This window comes from Triticum urartu, chromosome 2, assembly GCF_003073215.2.
Source record: "Triticum urartu cultivar G1812 chromosome 2, Tu2.1, whole genome shotgun sequence".
In the NCBI taxonomy this organism is placed as follows: domain Eukaryota; kingdom Viridiplantae; phylum Streptophyta; class Magnoliopsida; order Poales; family Poaceae; genus Triticum; species Triticum urartu.
In genome coordinates this window covers 138,011,510-138,025,835 of record NC_053023.1, presented here as the reverse complement: position 1 = coordinate 138,025,835, position 14,326 = coordinate 138,011,510, and positions in this window count along the sequence as shown.

Sequence of the window (14,326 nt, the reverse complement as noted above, 5' to 3'; positions counted from 1 at the left end):
ACAATTATCAAGTTTCAAACTTCTCATAGTATTCAATACACTCATAAGAAAATTTTATTTATTTAATCTTGAATGCCTCAAATAATTAAAGCAAATTACCATGCTGTTTTGTAGGACTCTCAAAATAATCTAAGTGAAGCATGAGAGAACAATGGTTTCTATAAAACAAATCCACCGACGTGCTCTAAAAGATATAAGTGAAGCACTAGAGCAAAAACTATATAACTCAAAAGATATAAGTGAAGCACATACAGTATTCTAATAATTTCCAAATCATGTGTGTCTCTCTCAAAAAGGTGTGTGCAGCAAGGATGATTGTGGAAAAATAAAAAGTAAAGACTCAAATAATACAAGACGCTCCAAGCAAAACACATATCATGTGGTAAATAAAAATATAGCTCCAATTAAGTTACCGATAGAAGTAGACGAAAGAGGGGATGCCTTCCGGGGCATCCCCAAGCTTTGGCTTTTAGGTGTCCTTAGATTATCTTGGGGGTTCCATTGGCATCCCCAATCTTAGGCTCTTGCCACTCCTTGTTCCATAATCCATCAAATCTTTACCCAAAACTTGAAAACTTCACAACACAAAACTTAAAGTAGAAAATCTCGTGAGCTCCGTTAGCGAAAGAAAACAAAACACCACTTCAAGGTACTGTAATGAAATCATTCTTTATTTATATTGGTGTTAAACCTACTGTATTCCAACTTCTCTATGGTTTATAAACTATTTTACTAGCCATAGATTCATCAAAATAAGCAAACAACACACGAAAAACAGAATCTGTCAAAAACAGAACAGTCTGTAGTAATCTGTAGCTAACGCAAAATCTGGAACCCCAAAAATTCTAAAATAAATTGCTGTACGTGAGGAATTTGTATATTAATCATATTCAAAAAGAATTAACTAAATATCACTTTCCAAATAAAAATGGCAGCAGTTCTCGTGAGCGCTAAAGTTTCTGTTTTTTACAGCAAGATTAACAAGACTTTCCCCAAGTCTTCCCAACGGTTCTACTTGGAACAAACACTAATTAAAAAAACACAACAAAAACAGAGGCTAGATAAATTATTTATTAATAAACTTGAGCAAAAATCAAGGAATAAAAATAAAATTGGGTTGCCTCCCAACAAGCGCTATCGTTTAACGCCCCTAGCTAGGCATAAAAAGCAAGGATAGATCTAGGTGTTGCCATCTTTAGTTGGTAGTTCTTTAATACGACATCTATCACCTTTAGGAGTTTCTTCCCTTTTATCAATAATCAAACTTCTAGGTACAAGATCAAAAAAAATCATTAGTAGCAAATGGTTCCTTAAGGATAGCAAAAAGATTAGGATGAATACTTATAGATTTGAGATCCGCGGTTTCCTTGCTAGAGGATTCACCCTTATTTTTATGAACATACATAAGCTTGGCACTTTTAGTTGGAGGACTTGGAGTATTCTTTACGGAAGAAAAAGCAGTTCCCAAGTTGGTAATAATACCCTCAAGTTTATCGATTCTAGTGGAATCATGATTTATTATTTCATTAACTATAGGTTCCTTCTCTTTAATATGTTTCAAAGTTACTCCTACTTTAGATCCATATTGGGTAATTTGGTTGTGGATATTTTTATCGAAAGTTTCAATTAACTCAACGGTAGCAACTTTATTTTCAATAATTTCAAGTTTTTGCATTACATGCTCCAAAGTTAACATAGTTCCATTAATCATAAGAGGGGGTGAGCCAAACAAATCTATCATAGCATTATAAGAATCAAAAGTATGGCTACCCAATAAATTCCCTCCAGTAATGGTATCAAGGATATATCTGTACCAAGGAGTAGTGCCTATGTAAAAATTGCGGAGAAGAACGGAAGTGGATTGCTTCCTGGTAGATCTATTTTGAGCATTGCAAATCCTATACCAAGCGTCTTTTAAATTTTCTCATTCCCTTTGTTTAAAATTAATAACTTCATTCTCGGGAGATAACGGAGAAGATAAGGGACTAGCCATAACGACAAGCAAGCAATCCAACACACGAGCAGACAAGAAATGGGCAAAAAGAGGCAAATAGAGAAAGAGAGGGAGGATAGAGAGAGAGGGCGAATAAAACGGCAAGGGTGAAGTGGGGGAGAGGAAAACGAGAGGAAAATGGCAAATAATGTAATGCGGGAGATAAGGGTTGTGATGGGTACTTGGTATGTTGACTTTTGCGTAGACCTCCCCAGCAACGGCGCCAGAAACCCTTCTTGCTACCTCTTGAGCACTTGCGTTGGTTTTCCCTTTAAGAGGAAAGGGTGGTGCCGCAAAGTAGCGTAAGTATTTCCCTCAGTTCTTGAGAACCAAGGTATCAATCCAGTAGGAGGCCACGCACGAGTCCCTCGTACCTACACAAACAAATAAATCCTCGCAACCAACGCGATAAGGGGTTGCCAATCCCTACACGGTCACTTACGAGAGTGAGATCTGGTAGATATGATAAGATAATATTTTTGGTATTTTTATGATAAAGATGCAAAGTAAAATAAAAGGCAATAAAAATAACTAAGTATTGGAAGATTAATATGATGGAAGATAGACCCGGGGGCCATAGGTTTCACCAGTGGCTTCTCTCGAGAGCATAAGTATTCACGGCGGGTAAAGAAATTGCTATTGAGGAATTGACAGAATTGAGCATAATTATGAGAGTATGTAGGTATGATCATGTATATATGCATCACGTCCGAGACAAGTAGACCGACTCCTACCTGCATCTACTACTATTACTCCACACATCGACCCCTATCCAACATGCATCTAGAGTATTAAGTTCAAGAGAACAGAGTAACGCTTTAAGCAAGATGACATGATGTAGAGGGATAAACTCATGCAATATGAAATAAACCCCATCTTGTTATCCTCGATAGCAACAATACAATATGTGCCTTGCTACCCCTACTATCACTGGGAAAGGACACCGCAAGATTGAACCCAAAGCTAAGCACTTCTCCCATTGCAAGAAAGATCAATCTAGTAGGCCAAACCAAACTGATAATTCGAAGAGACTTGCAAAGATAACCAATCATACATAAAAGAATTCAGAGAAGATTCAAATATTGTTCATAGATAAACTTGATCATAAACCCACAATTCATCGGTCTCAACAAACACACCGCAAAAGAAGATAACATTGAATAGATCTCCACAAGAGAGGGGGAGAACTTTGTATTGAGATCCAAAAAGAGAGAAGAAGCCATCGAGCTAATAATTATGGACTCGTAGGTCTGAGGTAAACTACTCACACTTCATCAGAAGGGCTATGGTGTTGATGTACAAGCCCTCCGTGATCGATGGCCCCTCCGGCGGAGCTCCGGAACAGGCCCCAAGATGGGATCTCGTGGATACAGAAAGTTACGGCGGTGGAATTAGGGTTTTGGCTCCGTATCTGGTAGTTTGGCGGGCACGTAGGTATATATAGGAGGAAGGAGTACGTCGGTGGAGCAACAGGGGGCCCACGAGAGTGGAGGGCGCGCCCAGGGGGGTAGGCGCGCCCCCTACCTCGTGGCCTCCTGGTTGATGTCTTGACGTAGGGTCCAAGTCCTCTGGATCATGTTCGTTCTGAAAATCACGTTCCCGAAGGTTTCATTCCGTTTGGACTCCGTTTGATATTCTTTTTCTGCGAAACCCTAAAATAGGCAAAAAACAGCAATTCTGGGCTGGGCCTCCGGTTAATAGGTTAGTCCCCAAAATAATATAAAAGTGTATAATAAAGCCCCAATAATGTCCAAAACAGAATATAATATAGCATGGAACAATAAAAAATTATAGATACGTTGGAGACATATCAGACATTTTCATTTTCATTTTCAGTAGGTTGAGGAGCAACTCTTTGCTCTACTGGTCGAGGTGGAGATACACCGAACAAGCCCCTCAGAGGATTACTTTCCATAGTAACAAGTGACAGTAAATTTCAGCACACTATATAAATTTTTCCTTACCAAATTCCACCTACCAAAGGCGCTTCACTCCCCGGCAACGGCGCCAGAAAAGGGTCTTGATGACCCACAAGTATAGGGGTCCTATCGTAGTCCTTTCGATAAGTAAGAGTGTCGAACCCAACGAGGAGCAGAAGGAAATGATAAGCGGTTTTCAGCAAGGTATTCTCTGCAAGCACTGAAATTACAGGTAACCGATAGTTTTGTGATAAGATAATTTGTAACAAGCAACAAGTAACAAAAGTAAATAAAGTGCAGCAAGGTGGCCCAATCCTTTTGTAGCAAAGGACAAGCTTGGACAAACTCTTATATAGAGAAAGCGCTCTTGAGGACACATGGAAATTATCGTCAAGCTAGGTTTCATCACGATCATATGATTCGCATTCGGTACTTTGATAATCTGATATGTGGGTGGACCGGTGCTTGGGTACTGTCCTTACTTGGACAAGCATCCCACTTATGATTAACCTCTATTGCAAGTATCCGCAACTACAACAAAAGTATTAAGGTAAACCTAACCATAGCATGAAACATATGGATCCAAATCAGCCCCTTACGAAGCAACGCATAAACTAGGGTTTAAGCTTCTGTCACTCTAGCAACCCATCATCTACTTATTAATTCCCAATGCCTTCCTCTAGGCCCAAATAATGGTTAAGTGTCATGTAGTCGACATTCACATAACACCACTAGAGGAGAGACAACATACATCTCATCAAAATATCGAACGAATACCAAATTCACATGACTACTAATAGCAAGACTTCTCCCATGTCCTCAGGAACAAACGTAACTACTCACAAAGCATATTCATGTTCATAATCAGAGGGGTATTAATATGCATATAGTATCTGAACATATGATCTTCCACCAAATAAACTAACTAGCATCAACTACAAGGAGTAATCAACACTACTAGCAACCCACAGGTACCAATCCCAGACTTAGAGACAAGAATTGGATACAAGAGATGAACTAGGGTTTGAGAGGAGATGGTGCTGGTGAAGATGTTGATGGAGATTGGCCCCCTCCCGATGAGAGGATCGTTGGTGATGACGATGTCGATGATTTCCCCCTCCCAGAGGGAAGTTTCCCCGGCAGAACAGCTCCGCTAGAGCCCTAGATTGGTTCCGCCAAGGTTCCGCCTCGTGGCGGCGGAGTCTCGTCCCAAAAACTTGCTTATGATTTTTTCCTCAACGAAAGACTCCATATAGCAGAAGATGGGCATCGGAGGGCCACCAGGGGGCCCACGATGCAGGGGGCGCACCCCCACCCTCGTGGGCAGGGTGTGGCCCCCCTCTGGAACTTCTTGCGCTCAGTATTTTTTATATATTCTGAAAATGACTTCCGTGAAGTTTCAGGACTTTTGGAGCTATGCAGAATAGGTCTCTAATATTTCCTCCTTTTCCAGCCCAGAATCCCAGCTGCAGGCATGCTCCCTCTTTATGTAAACCTTGTAAAATAAGAGAGAATACGCATAAGTATTGTGACATAATGTGTAATAACAACCCATAATGCAATAAATATCGATATAAAAGCATGATGCAAAATGGACGTATCACTTGACACCTTGATCTCCATCGTAGCATTGTTGTCGTCTCGCCAACTATTGCTTCCACGACTATCGCTACCGCTTAGTGATAAAGTAAAGCAATTACATGGCGATTGCATTTCATACAATAAAGCGACAACCGTATGGCTCCTGTCAGTTGCCGATAACTGTGTTACAAAACATGATCATCTCAGACAACAATTTATAATCACATCTTGACCATATCACATCACAACATGCCCTGCAAAAACAAGTTAGACGTCCTCTACTTTGTTTTTGCAAGTTTTATGTGGCTGCTACGGGCTTAGCAAGAACCGTTCTTACCTATGCATCAAAAGCCACAACGATTTTTCGTCAAGTTTGTTGTTTTAACCTTCAACAAGGACTGGGCATAGTCACACTCGATTCAACTAAAGTTGGAGAAACAGACACCCACTACCCACCTGTGTGCGAAGCACGTCGGTAGAACCAGTCTCATGAACGCGCTCATGTAATGTCGGTCTGGGTTGCTTCATCCAACAATACCGCCAAATCAAAGTATGACATGCTGGTAAGCAGTATGACTATTATCGCCCACAACTCTTTGTGTTCTACTCATGCATATAACATCTACACATAGACCTGGCTCGGATGCCACTGTTGGGGAACGCAGTATTTGAAAAAAATTCCTACGATCATGCAATATCTATCTAGGAGATGCATAGCAACGAGAGGGGAGAGTGTGTCTATGTACCCTCGTAGACCGAAAGCGGAAGCGTTTAAGTAACGCGGTTGATGTAGTCAAACGTCTTCGCGATCCAACCGATCAAGTACCTAACTCACAGCACCTCCGCGATCTGCACACGTTCAGCTCGGTGACGTCCCTCAAACTCTAGATCTAGCTGAGGCCGAGGGAGAGTTTCGTCAGCACGACGGCGTGTGAACGGTGATGATGAAGTTACCGACGCAGGGCTTCACCTAAGCACTACGACAATATGACCGAGGTGGAAATCTGTGGAGGGGGGCACCGCACACGGCTAAGAAATCAACTTGTGTGTCTATGGGGTGCCCCCCTCCCCCGTATATAAAGGAGTGGAGGAGGGGGAGGTCCGGCCTCCCAGGGCACACCCCAAGGGGGGATTCCTACTCCTAAGAGGAGTAGGTTTCCCCCCTTTCCTAGTCCAACTAGGAGGGGGAAGGAAGGGGGCCTGATACGTCTCCAACGTATCTATAATTTATGAAGTATTCATGCTATTATATTATCTATTTTGGATGATTATGGGCTTTACTAAACACTTTTATATTACTTTTGGGACTAACCTATTAACCCAGAGCCCAGTGCCTGTTTCTGTTTTCCCCTTGTTTTAGTGTTTCACAGAAAAGGAATATCAAACGGAATGAAACCTCCGGGAGAGTTATTTTTGGTACGGAAGCAATCCAGAAGACTTGGGGTGTACGTAAGGGAAGCAACAAGGAAGGCACGAGGCAGGGGGGCGCCCACCCCTGGGCGCGCCCTCCACCCTCGTGGGCCCCTCGTGGCTCCCCTAACGTACTGCTTCCTCCTATATATACCAATATACTCTAAAACCATCGGGGAGCACAATAGATCGGGAGTTCCGCCGCCAGAAGCCTCCGTAGCCACTGAAAACCAATCTAGACCCATTCCGGCACCCTGCCGGAGGGGGAACCCCTCACCGGTGGCCATCTTCATCATCCCGACTCTCTCCATGACGAGGAGGGAGTATTCCACCCTCGGCGCCGAGGGTATGTACCAGTAGCTATGTGTTTGATCTCTCTCTCTCTCTCTCGTGTTCTTGAGGTGGTACGATCTTGATGTATCGCGAGCTTTGCTATTATAGTTGGATCTTATGATGTTTCTCCCCCTCTACTCTCTTGTAATGGATTGAGTTTTCCCTTTGAAGTTATCTTATCGGATTGAGTCTTTAAGGATTTGAGAACACCTGATGTATGTATTGCGTGGGATACCCGTGGTGACAATGGGGTATTCTATTGATCCACTTGATGTATGTTTTGGTGATCAACTTGCGGGTTCCGCCCATGAACCTATGCATAGGGGTTGGCACACGTTTTCGTCTTGACTCTCCAGTAGAAACTTTGGGGCACTCTTTGAAGTACTTTGTGTTGGTTTGAATAGATGAATATGAGATTGTGTGATGCATATCGTATAATCATACCCACGGATACTTGAGGTGACATTGGGGTATCTAGGTGACATTAGGGTTTTGGTTGATTTGTGTCTTGAGGTGTTATTCTAGTACGGACTCTATGATAGATTGAACGAAAATAATAGCTTCGTGTTATTTTACTACGGACTCTTGAATAGATCGATCAGAAAGGATAACTTTGAGGTGGTTTCGTACGCTACCATAATCTCTTCGTTTGTTCTCCGCTATTAGTGACTTTGGAGTGACTCTTTGTTGCATGTTGAGGGATGGTTATATGATCCAATTATGTTATTATTGTTGAGAGAACTTGCACTAGTAAAAGTATGAACCCTACACTACAAAAAAAGACACATCCGTGACATTTTGGGCCGAACGAATTTTTTTCTGTCATATATATGACACTTCTATGATGATAATTGTGACAAAACCCGGTATCATCATAGATGTGGTGGGCTCCTACTTCTATGACAAAAAATCATGACAGAAAATGGGTTTTTCGTCCTGGGCGGGCCGGAGACGCAGCTGCATGACATTCTTTGGGCCATCCATGACGGAAAAAGCCGTGGTAGAAGCGAGGGGGAGGAAAATTTCGGGGAGTTCCCGGTTACGGTGAGAGGTCGGGGGCCGAGCGATGCGCGCTTCTCTCATACACATACGCGTGTGTGTGCGAGGCGTTGGCTCTAACCGAACCCGAGCGAGGCGTTGGGCTCTAACTGAACCCGAGCGATTGCACTGCAGGCTACGCGTTACTGAACCCGAGTGATAGATCGATGGCTATTAACTGAACCCGATCGTGCGATTCCTTCGCTACTGCTGCTAACTGAAGCCGATCGATGCTGCCTCTAGATGAACAGTGAGTGTTGCGGGGGGGGGGGGGGGTGGATGAATAGTTCCCGGTGGGGGTGGATGAACAGGACCCCGTGGTGTTGCCTCTGGATGAACAGGACCCCGATCGATCGAGCCGGTTGGGGCTGGATGAACAGGGCCCCGTGGAGGGCAGGATGAACAGGACCACCCCGTGGAGGGCAGGACGAACAGTAGACGATGGATGGCAGGATGAACAGTAGCCCGTGGAGGGGTGGTTGAACAGGAGCCCGTGGAGAGGGGTGGTTGAACAGTAGCCAGTGGAGTAGCGCGCGGTGGAGGCTGGATGAGCATGAGCCCGTGGATGAACAGTCGTAGGTGGAGGCTGGAGGAGGTCGACGGTGGATGAACAGTAGCTCGTGGAGGCTAGAGGGGGTCGACGGTGGAGATGAACAGTATCTCGTGGAGTCCCGTTTTGCGGTACGCCACACCCCTCCCGATGAACAGGACCCCCGTTTCGACCGTAGCGCTCCAACACACCGTTTCCTCCGTTTTGCGGTACGCCACACCCCTCCCGATCAACAGGACCCCCGTTTCGACCGTAGGAGGTCTGTTTCCTCTGTTTTGCGGTACGCCAGACCCCTCTCGATGAACAGGATCCCGTTTCGAACGTGGCCGATCGAACACAAGGCCGTTTCCTCCGTTCTACAGTACGTCGGGCCTCGTTTCCATCGCCTGTTCCGTCCAAGCCCTCCCAATGAACACGACGCATTCCGTTGCCTCCCCATGAACACGACGCATTCCGTTGCCTCCCCATGAACACGACGACGATGCTGTTTCTCCGTTCCAACCCAGCCATGTACACGAGCCCTGGCCGTACGTATGTGCGAGTAGGCGTTCGAGACCCCGCCCGTATGTACACATACGTGACCGTATTTTTTTTCTTGCACCCTGGCCGCTGTACGTACGTGTACATGCTACATGCGCACCTCTACTACGACACGTGTGCACCTCTCCATCGACCAGTATGTATGTACACGTTCGCGACCAGAATGACAACGCTACGTACGCTTCGACCAGGTGGGTCCCGACTGTCAGGCACTTCCTTGCCTGCGAAGATGTAGCTGGTGGGTCCCAGCAGTCAGGGGGGCGAAATACGGTGGCCCGTCCGGTGGGTCCCCGCTGTCAGGTGGAGGAATAATTATTTTTCACGTAATAAGGAGGCACTTCCTTGCTGCGGCCGTGGACCCAGCTGTCAGCCTCTCCACGTACAGTCCACGTCCGATGGAAGCCGTTCCTTGACCATGTTGACCACGCTGCGCCGAGAGCACCAGGGCAGTGGACGACGGCGAGGCCTAGGAAGGGGATGACGCGGAGCCGGGGAAGACGCGGCAGTGGATGCCCACGCGTAGAGGAGTACGAGGGCACTGGTTCACTGCGGTGTGAGGCTGACATCGCCGCAGAGTAACAGGGGGTGTGGGTGAGCAGAGGGATGGCCTGGCCAGCGGTGGGAGTAGTAGGGTGCGGTGAGGCCTCCGTCGCATCGCAGCCGGCCACAGGAGGCAGGAGCACGAGGCACGACCGGCGCTGGTTTGGGCGGCTGGAGCAAGAAGACCAGAGGTTGAAGAAGCACTACGGCCGTTGGATGGACATCGTATGGTCACTAGAGCTAGAGTCATGCATATTGACTAAGTTGACAAAGCCCTCCATCCCCGTCAACTTAGTAGGCCCACAAGTCAGCCTGCCACTATACTGGGTCCCTGCTAACAGGGGGAGTATTCATTTTTTTTGTGCGTAATAAGGAGGCACTTCCTTGCGTGCGAAGATATAGCTGGTGGGTCCGAGCTGTCAGCGGTGGTAACGTTTTTTTCACGAAATACAGAGGCCCTTTCGGTGGGTCCCTGATGTCAGGTGGAGGAATCATTATTTTGTGCATAATGAGGCATTTCCTTGCGTGCGGCCTTGGACCCAGCTGTCGGCCTCTCCACGTACAGTCCACTTCAGATGCATGTCCGTCGTTGACCACGTTGACCAGGCCGCGCCGAGAGCACCAGGGCGGTGGAGGACGACGAGGCCTAGGAAGGGAACGACATGGAGGCAGGGAAGACTCAGTAGTTGTTTCCCACACGGAGGGGAGTATGACTGTACGAGGGTTTACTAGTTCGTCTGCCGTCGCTGGAGAATAACAGCAGGTGTGGGTGAGTAGAGGGATGGCTAGGCCAGCGATGGGAGTACAGTTGGGAGGTGAGGCCTGCGCGACAGCACAGCCGTCCACGGGGAGGAGGGAGCAGGCAGTCCCGCCGGCGCTTGTTTGAGCGGCTGGAGCAGGAAGAGCAGAGATTGAAGAAGCACGACGGCCGTTGGATGGACATCCAACAGTCACTGCTTGTGCGTCAACCTTTTTTTAGGAAAGCCTCAAATCTGTGGAAAACAGCATACAACCCATCTGCCATTATTTCTAATAATTTTCAGCCCATTTGCTAATTCTTAAGGTTTTTTTGGAGCCCATATTCTTTTTGTTAGCATTACAACCCAAATTGTGGCCACGGTTAAAAAATTATACGAAATTTTGCATATTTCGGTGCGGTCCGAACTATTTTTAATCCCGAAATTTAGACTCACATTCAAACTGATTTTAAAAATAAATGTATATCAATATAAAATCCAACAAATTCTCCACGCATAAAAATTGATGTAATTTAAAATCTTGAAATGAAAAAAAAAGATATTTGAAACTAATTGCCGGTTTGATGTGTTTTAAAAATGTACATCCCATTTCTCATTACTGATGGGCCATTTTCTCGGCCAGCCGAATGAAAGCTCTCCTCGTCTTGAAAGATTTGCAGCCCAACAGGCCTGACAAAGCGACTTACTTGGCAAATCACAAAAAAACTGGGCTGTGGCCGTGGACCCAGCTGTCAGCCTCTCCACGTACAGTACTCTTCCGATGGAAGTCGTTCCTTGACCACGTTGACCACGCCGCGTGGAGAGCACCACGGCGGTGGACGACGGCGAGGCCTAGGAAGGGGACGACGCGGAGCCAGGGAAGATGCGGCAGTGGAAGCCCGCGCGGAGAGGAGCACGAGGGTTCACTGGTTCGGCTGCGGTGTGAGGCTGCCGTCGCCGCAGGGCCTGGCCAGCGGTGGGAATAGTAGGGGGCGGTGAGGCCTCCGCGGCAGCACAGCCGGCCACGGGAGGCAGGAGCATGCGGCACGACCGGCGCTGCTTTGGGCGGTTGGAGCAAGAAGACCAGAGGTTGAAGAAGCACTACGGCCGTTGGATGGACATCGTACGGTCACTGGAGCTAGAATCGTTCATATTGACTAAGTCCCCGTCAACTTTGTTGGCCCACAAGTCATCCTCCCACTATGGTGGGTCCCAGCTAGTAGGGGGGTATTCATTTTTTTGTGCGTAATAAGGAGGCACTTCCTTGTGTGCGAAGATATAGCTGGTGGGTCCGACATGTCAGCGGGGGGAATGTTTTTTTCGCAAAATACAGAGGCCCTTCCGGTGGGTCCCAGCTGTCAGGTGGAGGAATCATTATTTGCGCGTATAGTCCACGGCCGATGGATGTCATTCGTTGACCAAGTTGACAAGGCCGCGCCGAGAGCACCATGGCGGTGGACGATGGCGAGGCCTAGGAAGGGAACGACACGGAGCCGGGGAAGACTCGGCAATGGTTGCCCACGCGGTGGGGAGTACGAGGGTTTACTGGTCCGGCTGCCATCGCTGGAAAATAACAGGAGGTGTGGGTGAGTAGAGGAATGGCCTGGCCAGCAATGAAGTAGGGTGGGGCGGTGCGGCCTGTGCGGCAGCACAGCCGGCCACGGGAGGCGGGAGCAGGCAGTCCCACCGGAGCTGGTTTGGACAGCTGGAGCAAGAAGATCAGATATTGAAGAAGCAGCACGGCCGTTGGATTAACATCCAACGGTCACTGCTGCTAGAATCGTTTGTGGACTAAGTTGACAAAGCCAAAGTACACGTCAACCTAGTAGACCCACAAGTCAGCCTCCAAATCTGTCCCAAACAACATACAGCCCGAAATTTCTAGCCAGATTCAAATTAATTTTAAATCTAAATATACCTTAATTTAAATTCAATGAAATTTTACCCGCACAAAAACAATGAAATTTAAAATATCAAAATCCGAAAGAAAACAATATTTTGGAACTAATTGTCTGTTTGCTGTATTTTTTCATTTTACAGCCCATTTATTATTACTTATAGCCCATTTCTTATTACTTATAGCCCATTTTCTGGGCAAAATGCATCCCTCCTCGTCTTGAAAGATTTCCGGGCCAGCAGGGCGTAGAAAAGCTACGTTGGTTATTCTGCAAGAAACAAAATAGCTGGCTAGCAATTTTCAGAAAGGAAAAAAACAAACTGGGCTGTCCATGTGCTAAACATATGAAATAAAAGCCTGGGCTAGACGGGCCACGGGTCCTGCACAACCTAGTTGATACCCTTCTCCGTCCCGAAAAAACAAAATTACTGCGCGCTGCTGGGTCCCTACTGTCATCCTCACCATGTACAGTCATCTCCTTATTCCTCTCGGTTGTTAACCATGTTGACAACACCGGAGGGCAGCGCCATGGCAAGCGAACCAAGGCGGAGGACGATGGTGAGGCCTTGGACGGGAACAAACAGGAGCCGGGGTAGATCACAGCCAGCCATGGAAGGCGGGAGCAGGCGGTCCCACCGGTGCTGTTTGTCTTTGGCGGCTCGAGAAAGAAGAGACTGAAGAAACACGACAGACGTTGAATGTCAATCCAATGGTCAAGGTTGGCACAATCATTTTGTTGACTAAGCGGACACCAAGTAGCATACTTTTTTATATATAGGAAGAAAACTGCGAGGAAAATGCGTTCGTCTGCCATCCTCCTCACAGGGAACGTTCGCCACATAAGTGACTAGCACCCTTGGTTTTCAACCGAGAGGTCTTGGGTTCGAGTCCCAGGAACTATCAATTTTGTCCTCCTTCCTTCCTCGCAAAAAAAGGGAAAGAAAATCAAAGACTTGGGAAGGCGTACAGAACAAGCTAGTGTACCAGTAATGAGACGTTGCCGAGTTTTAGAAAAAAGAAAGACGTGCTCCTGTAGCTGGTTCGAATCCAAACCTAGACTATGACTATATATGGTGCTATGCTACTCTGCAAGTAATGAAACTGACATATCCAACATTCGCTTCTCCTCTTCTCTACTTACTCTGCCTAGCATCAGAAGCTCTGGCCGCAGCAACCATGTCCGCTGGCTGCTCGTCCACCTGCTCTTCAGTAGGCAACAACCAGATATGCGCCAAGTCGCAACCCGTACCATCGCCTGTGGGTCTCATCACACCCTCGCCGGCACACGCACCGCAGCCGATTGCTCATCGCAACCCGCTGCCGTTGGTGTGGTGCCACTACTGCAAATCATGCAGAGTCATCCGTCGCGTCTCAACCACAATCCGCAACCCTGGCCGAGTCTTCTACAAATGCCCGAATCATGGGGTAATAGTATGTTTAAGTGTTGTTCTGCTGCTTTTAGTTGCTGATTTTTTTAATAGTTTGGTTGATGATCTACCAATTTGACTCATGCAGAAAAGGGAAGATTCGTGTGATTTGTATTTCTAGGAAGTTGCTGATGTGGGGGAATGCAACTATGCTGATTATTTGGTTAGCCAAGGAATCCCAATACCAGCAGGTTGGGGTGTTGGACAAGTAACTGAAGTAACGACAGAAGAGGAAGATGCAGAGAAGAAGCTTAAAGATGCAGTTCCTCTGATCATGGCCAAGCAACAGCTGCTGAACGGCCTTAACAGCAATGAGGAGATGAAAGAGCTTGTGAAGATAATGGGCAAAATCGATGTGCTC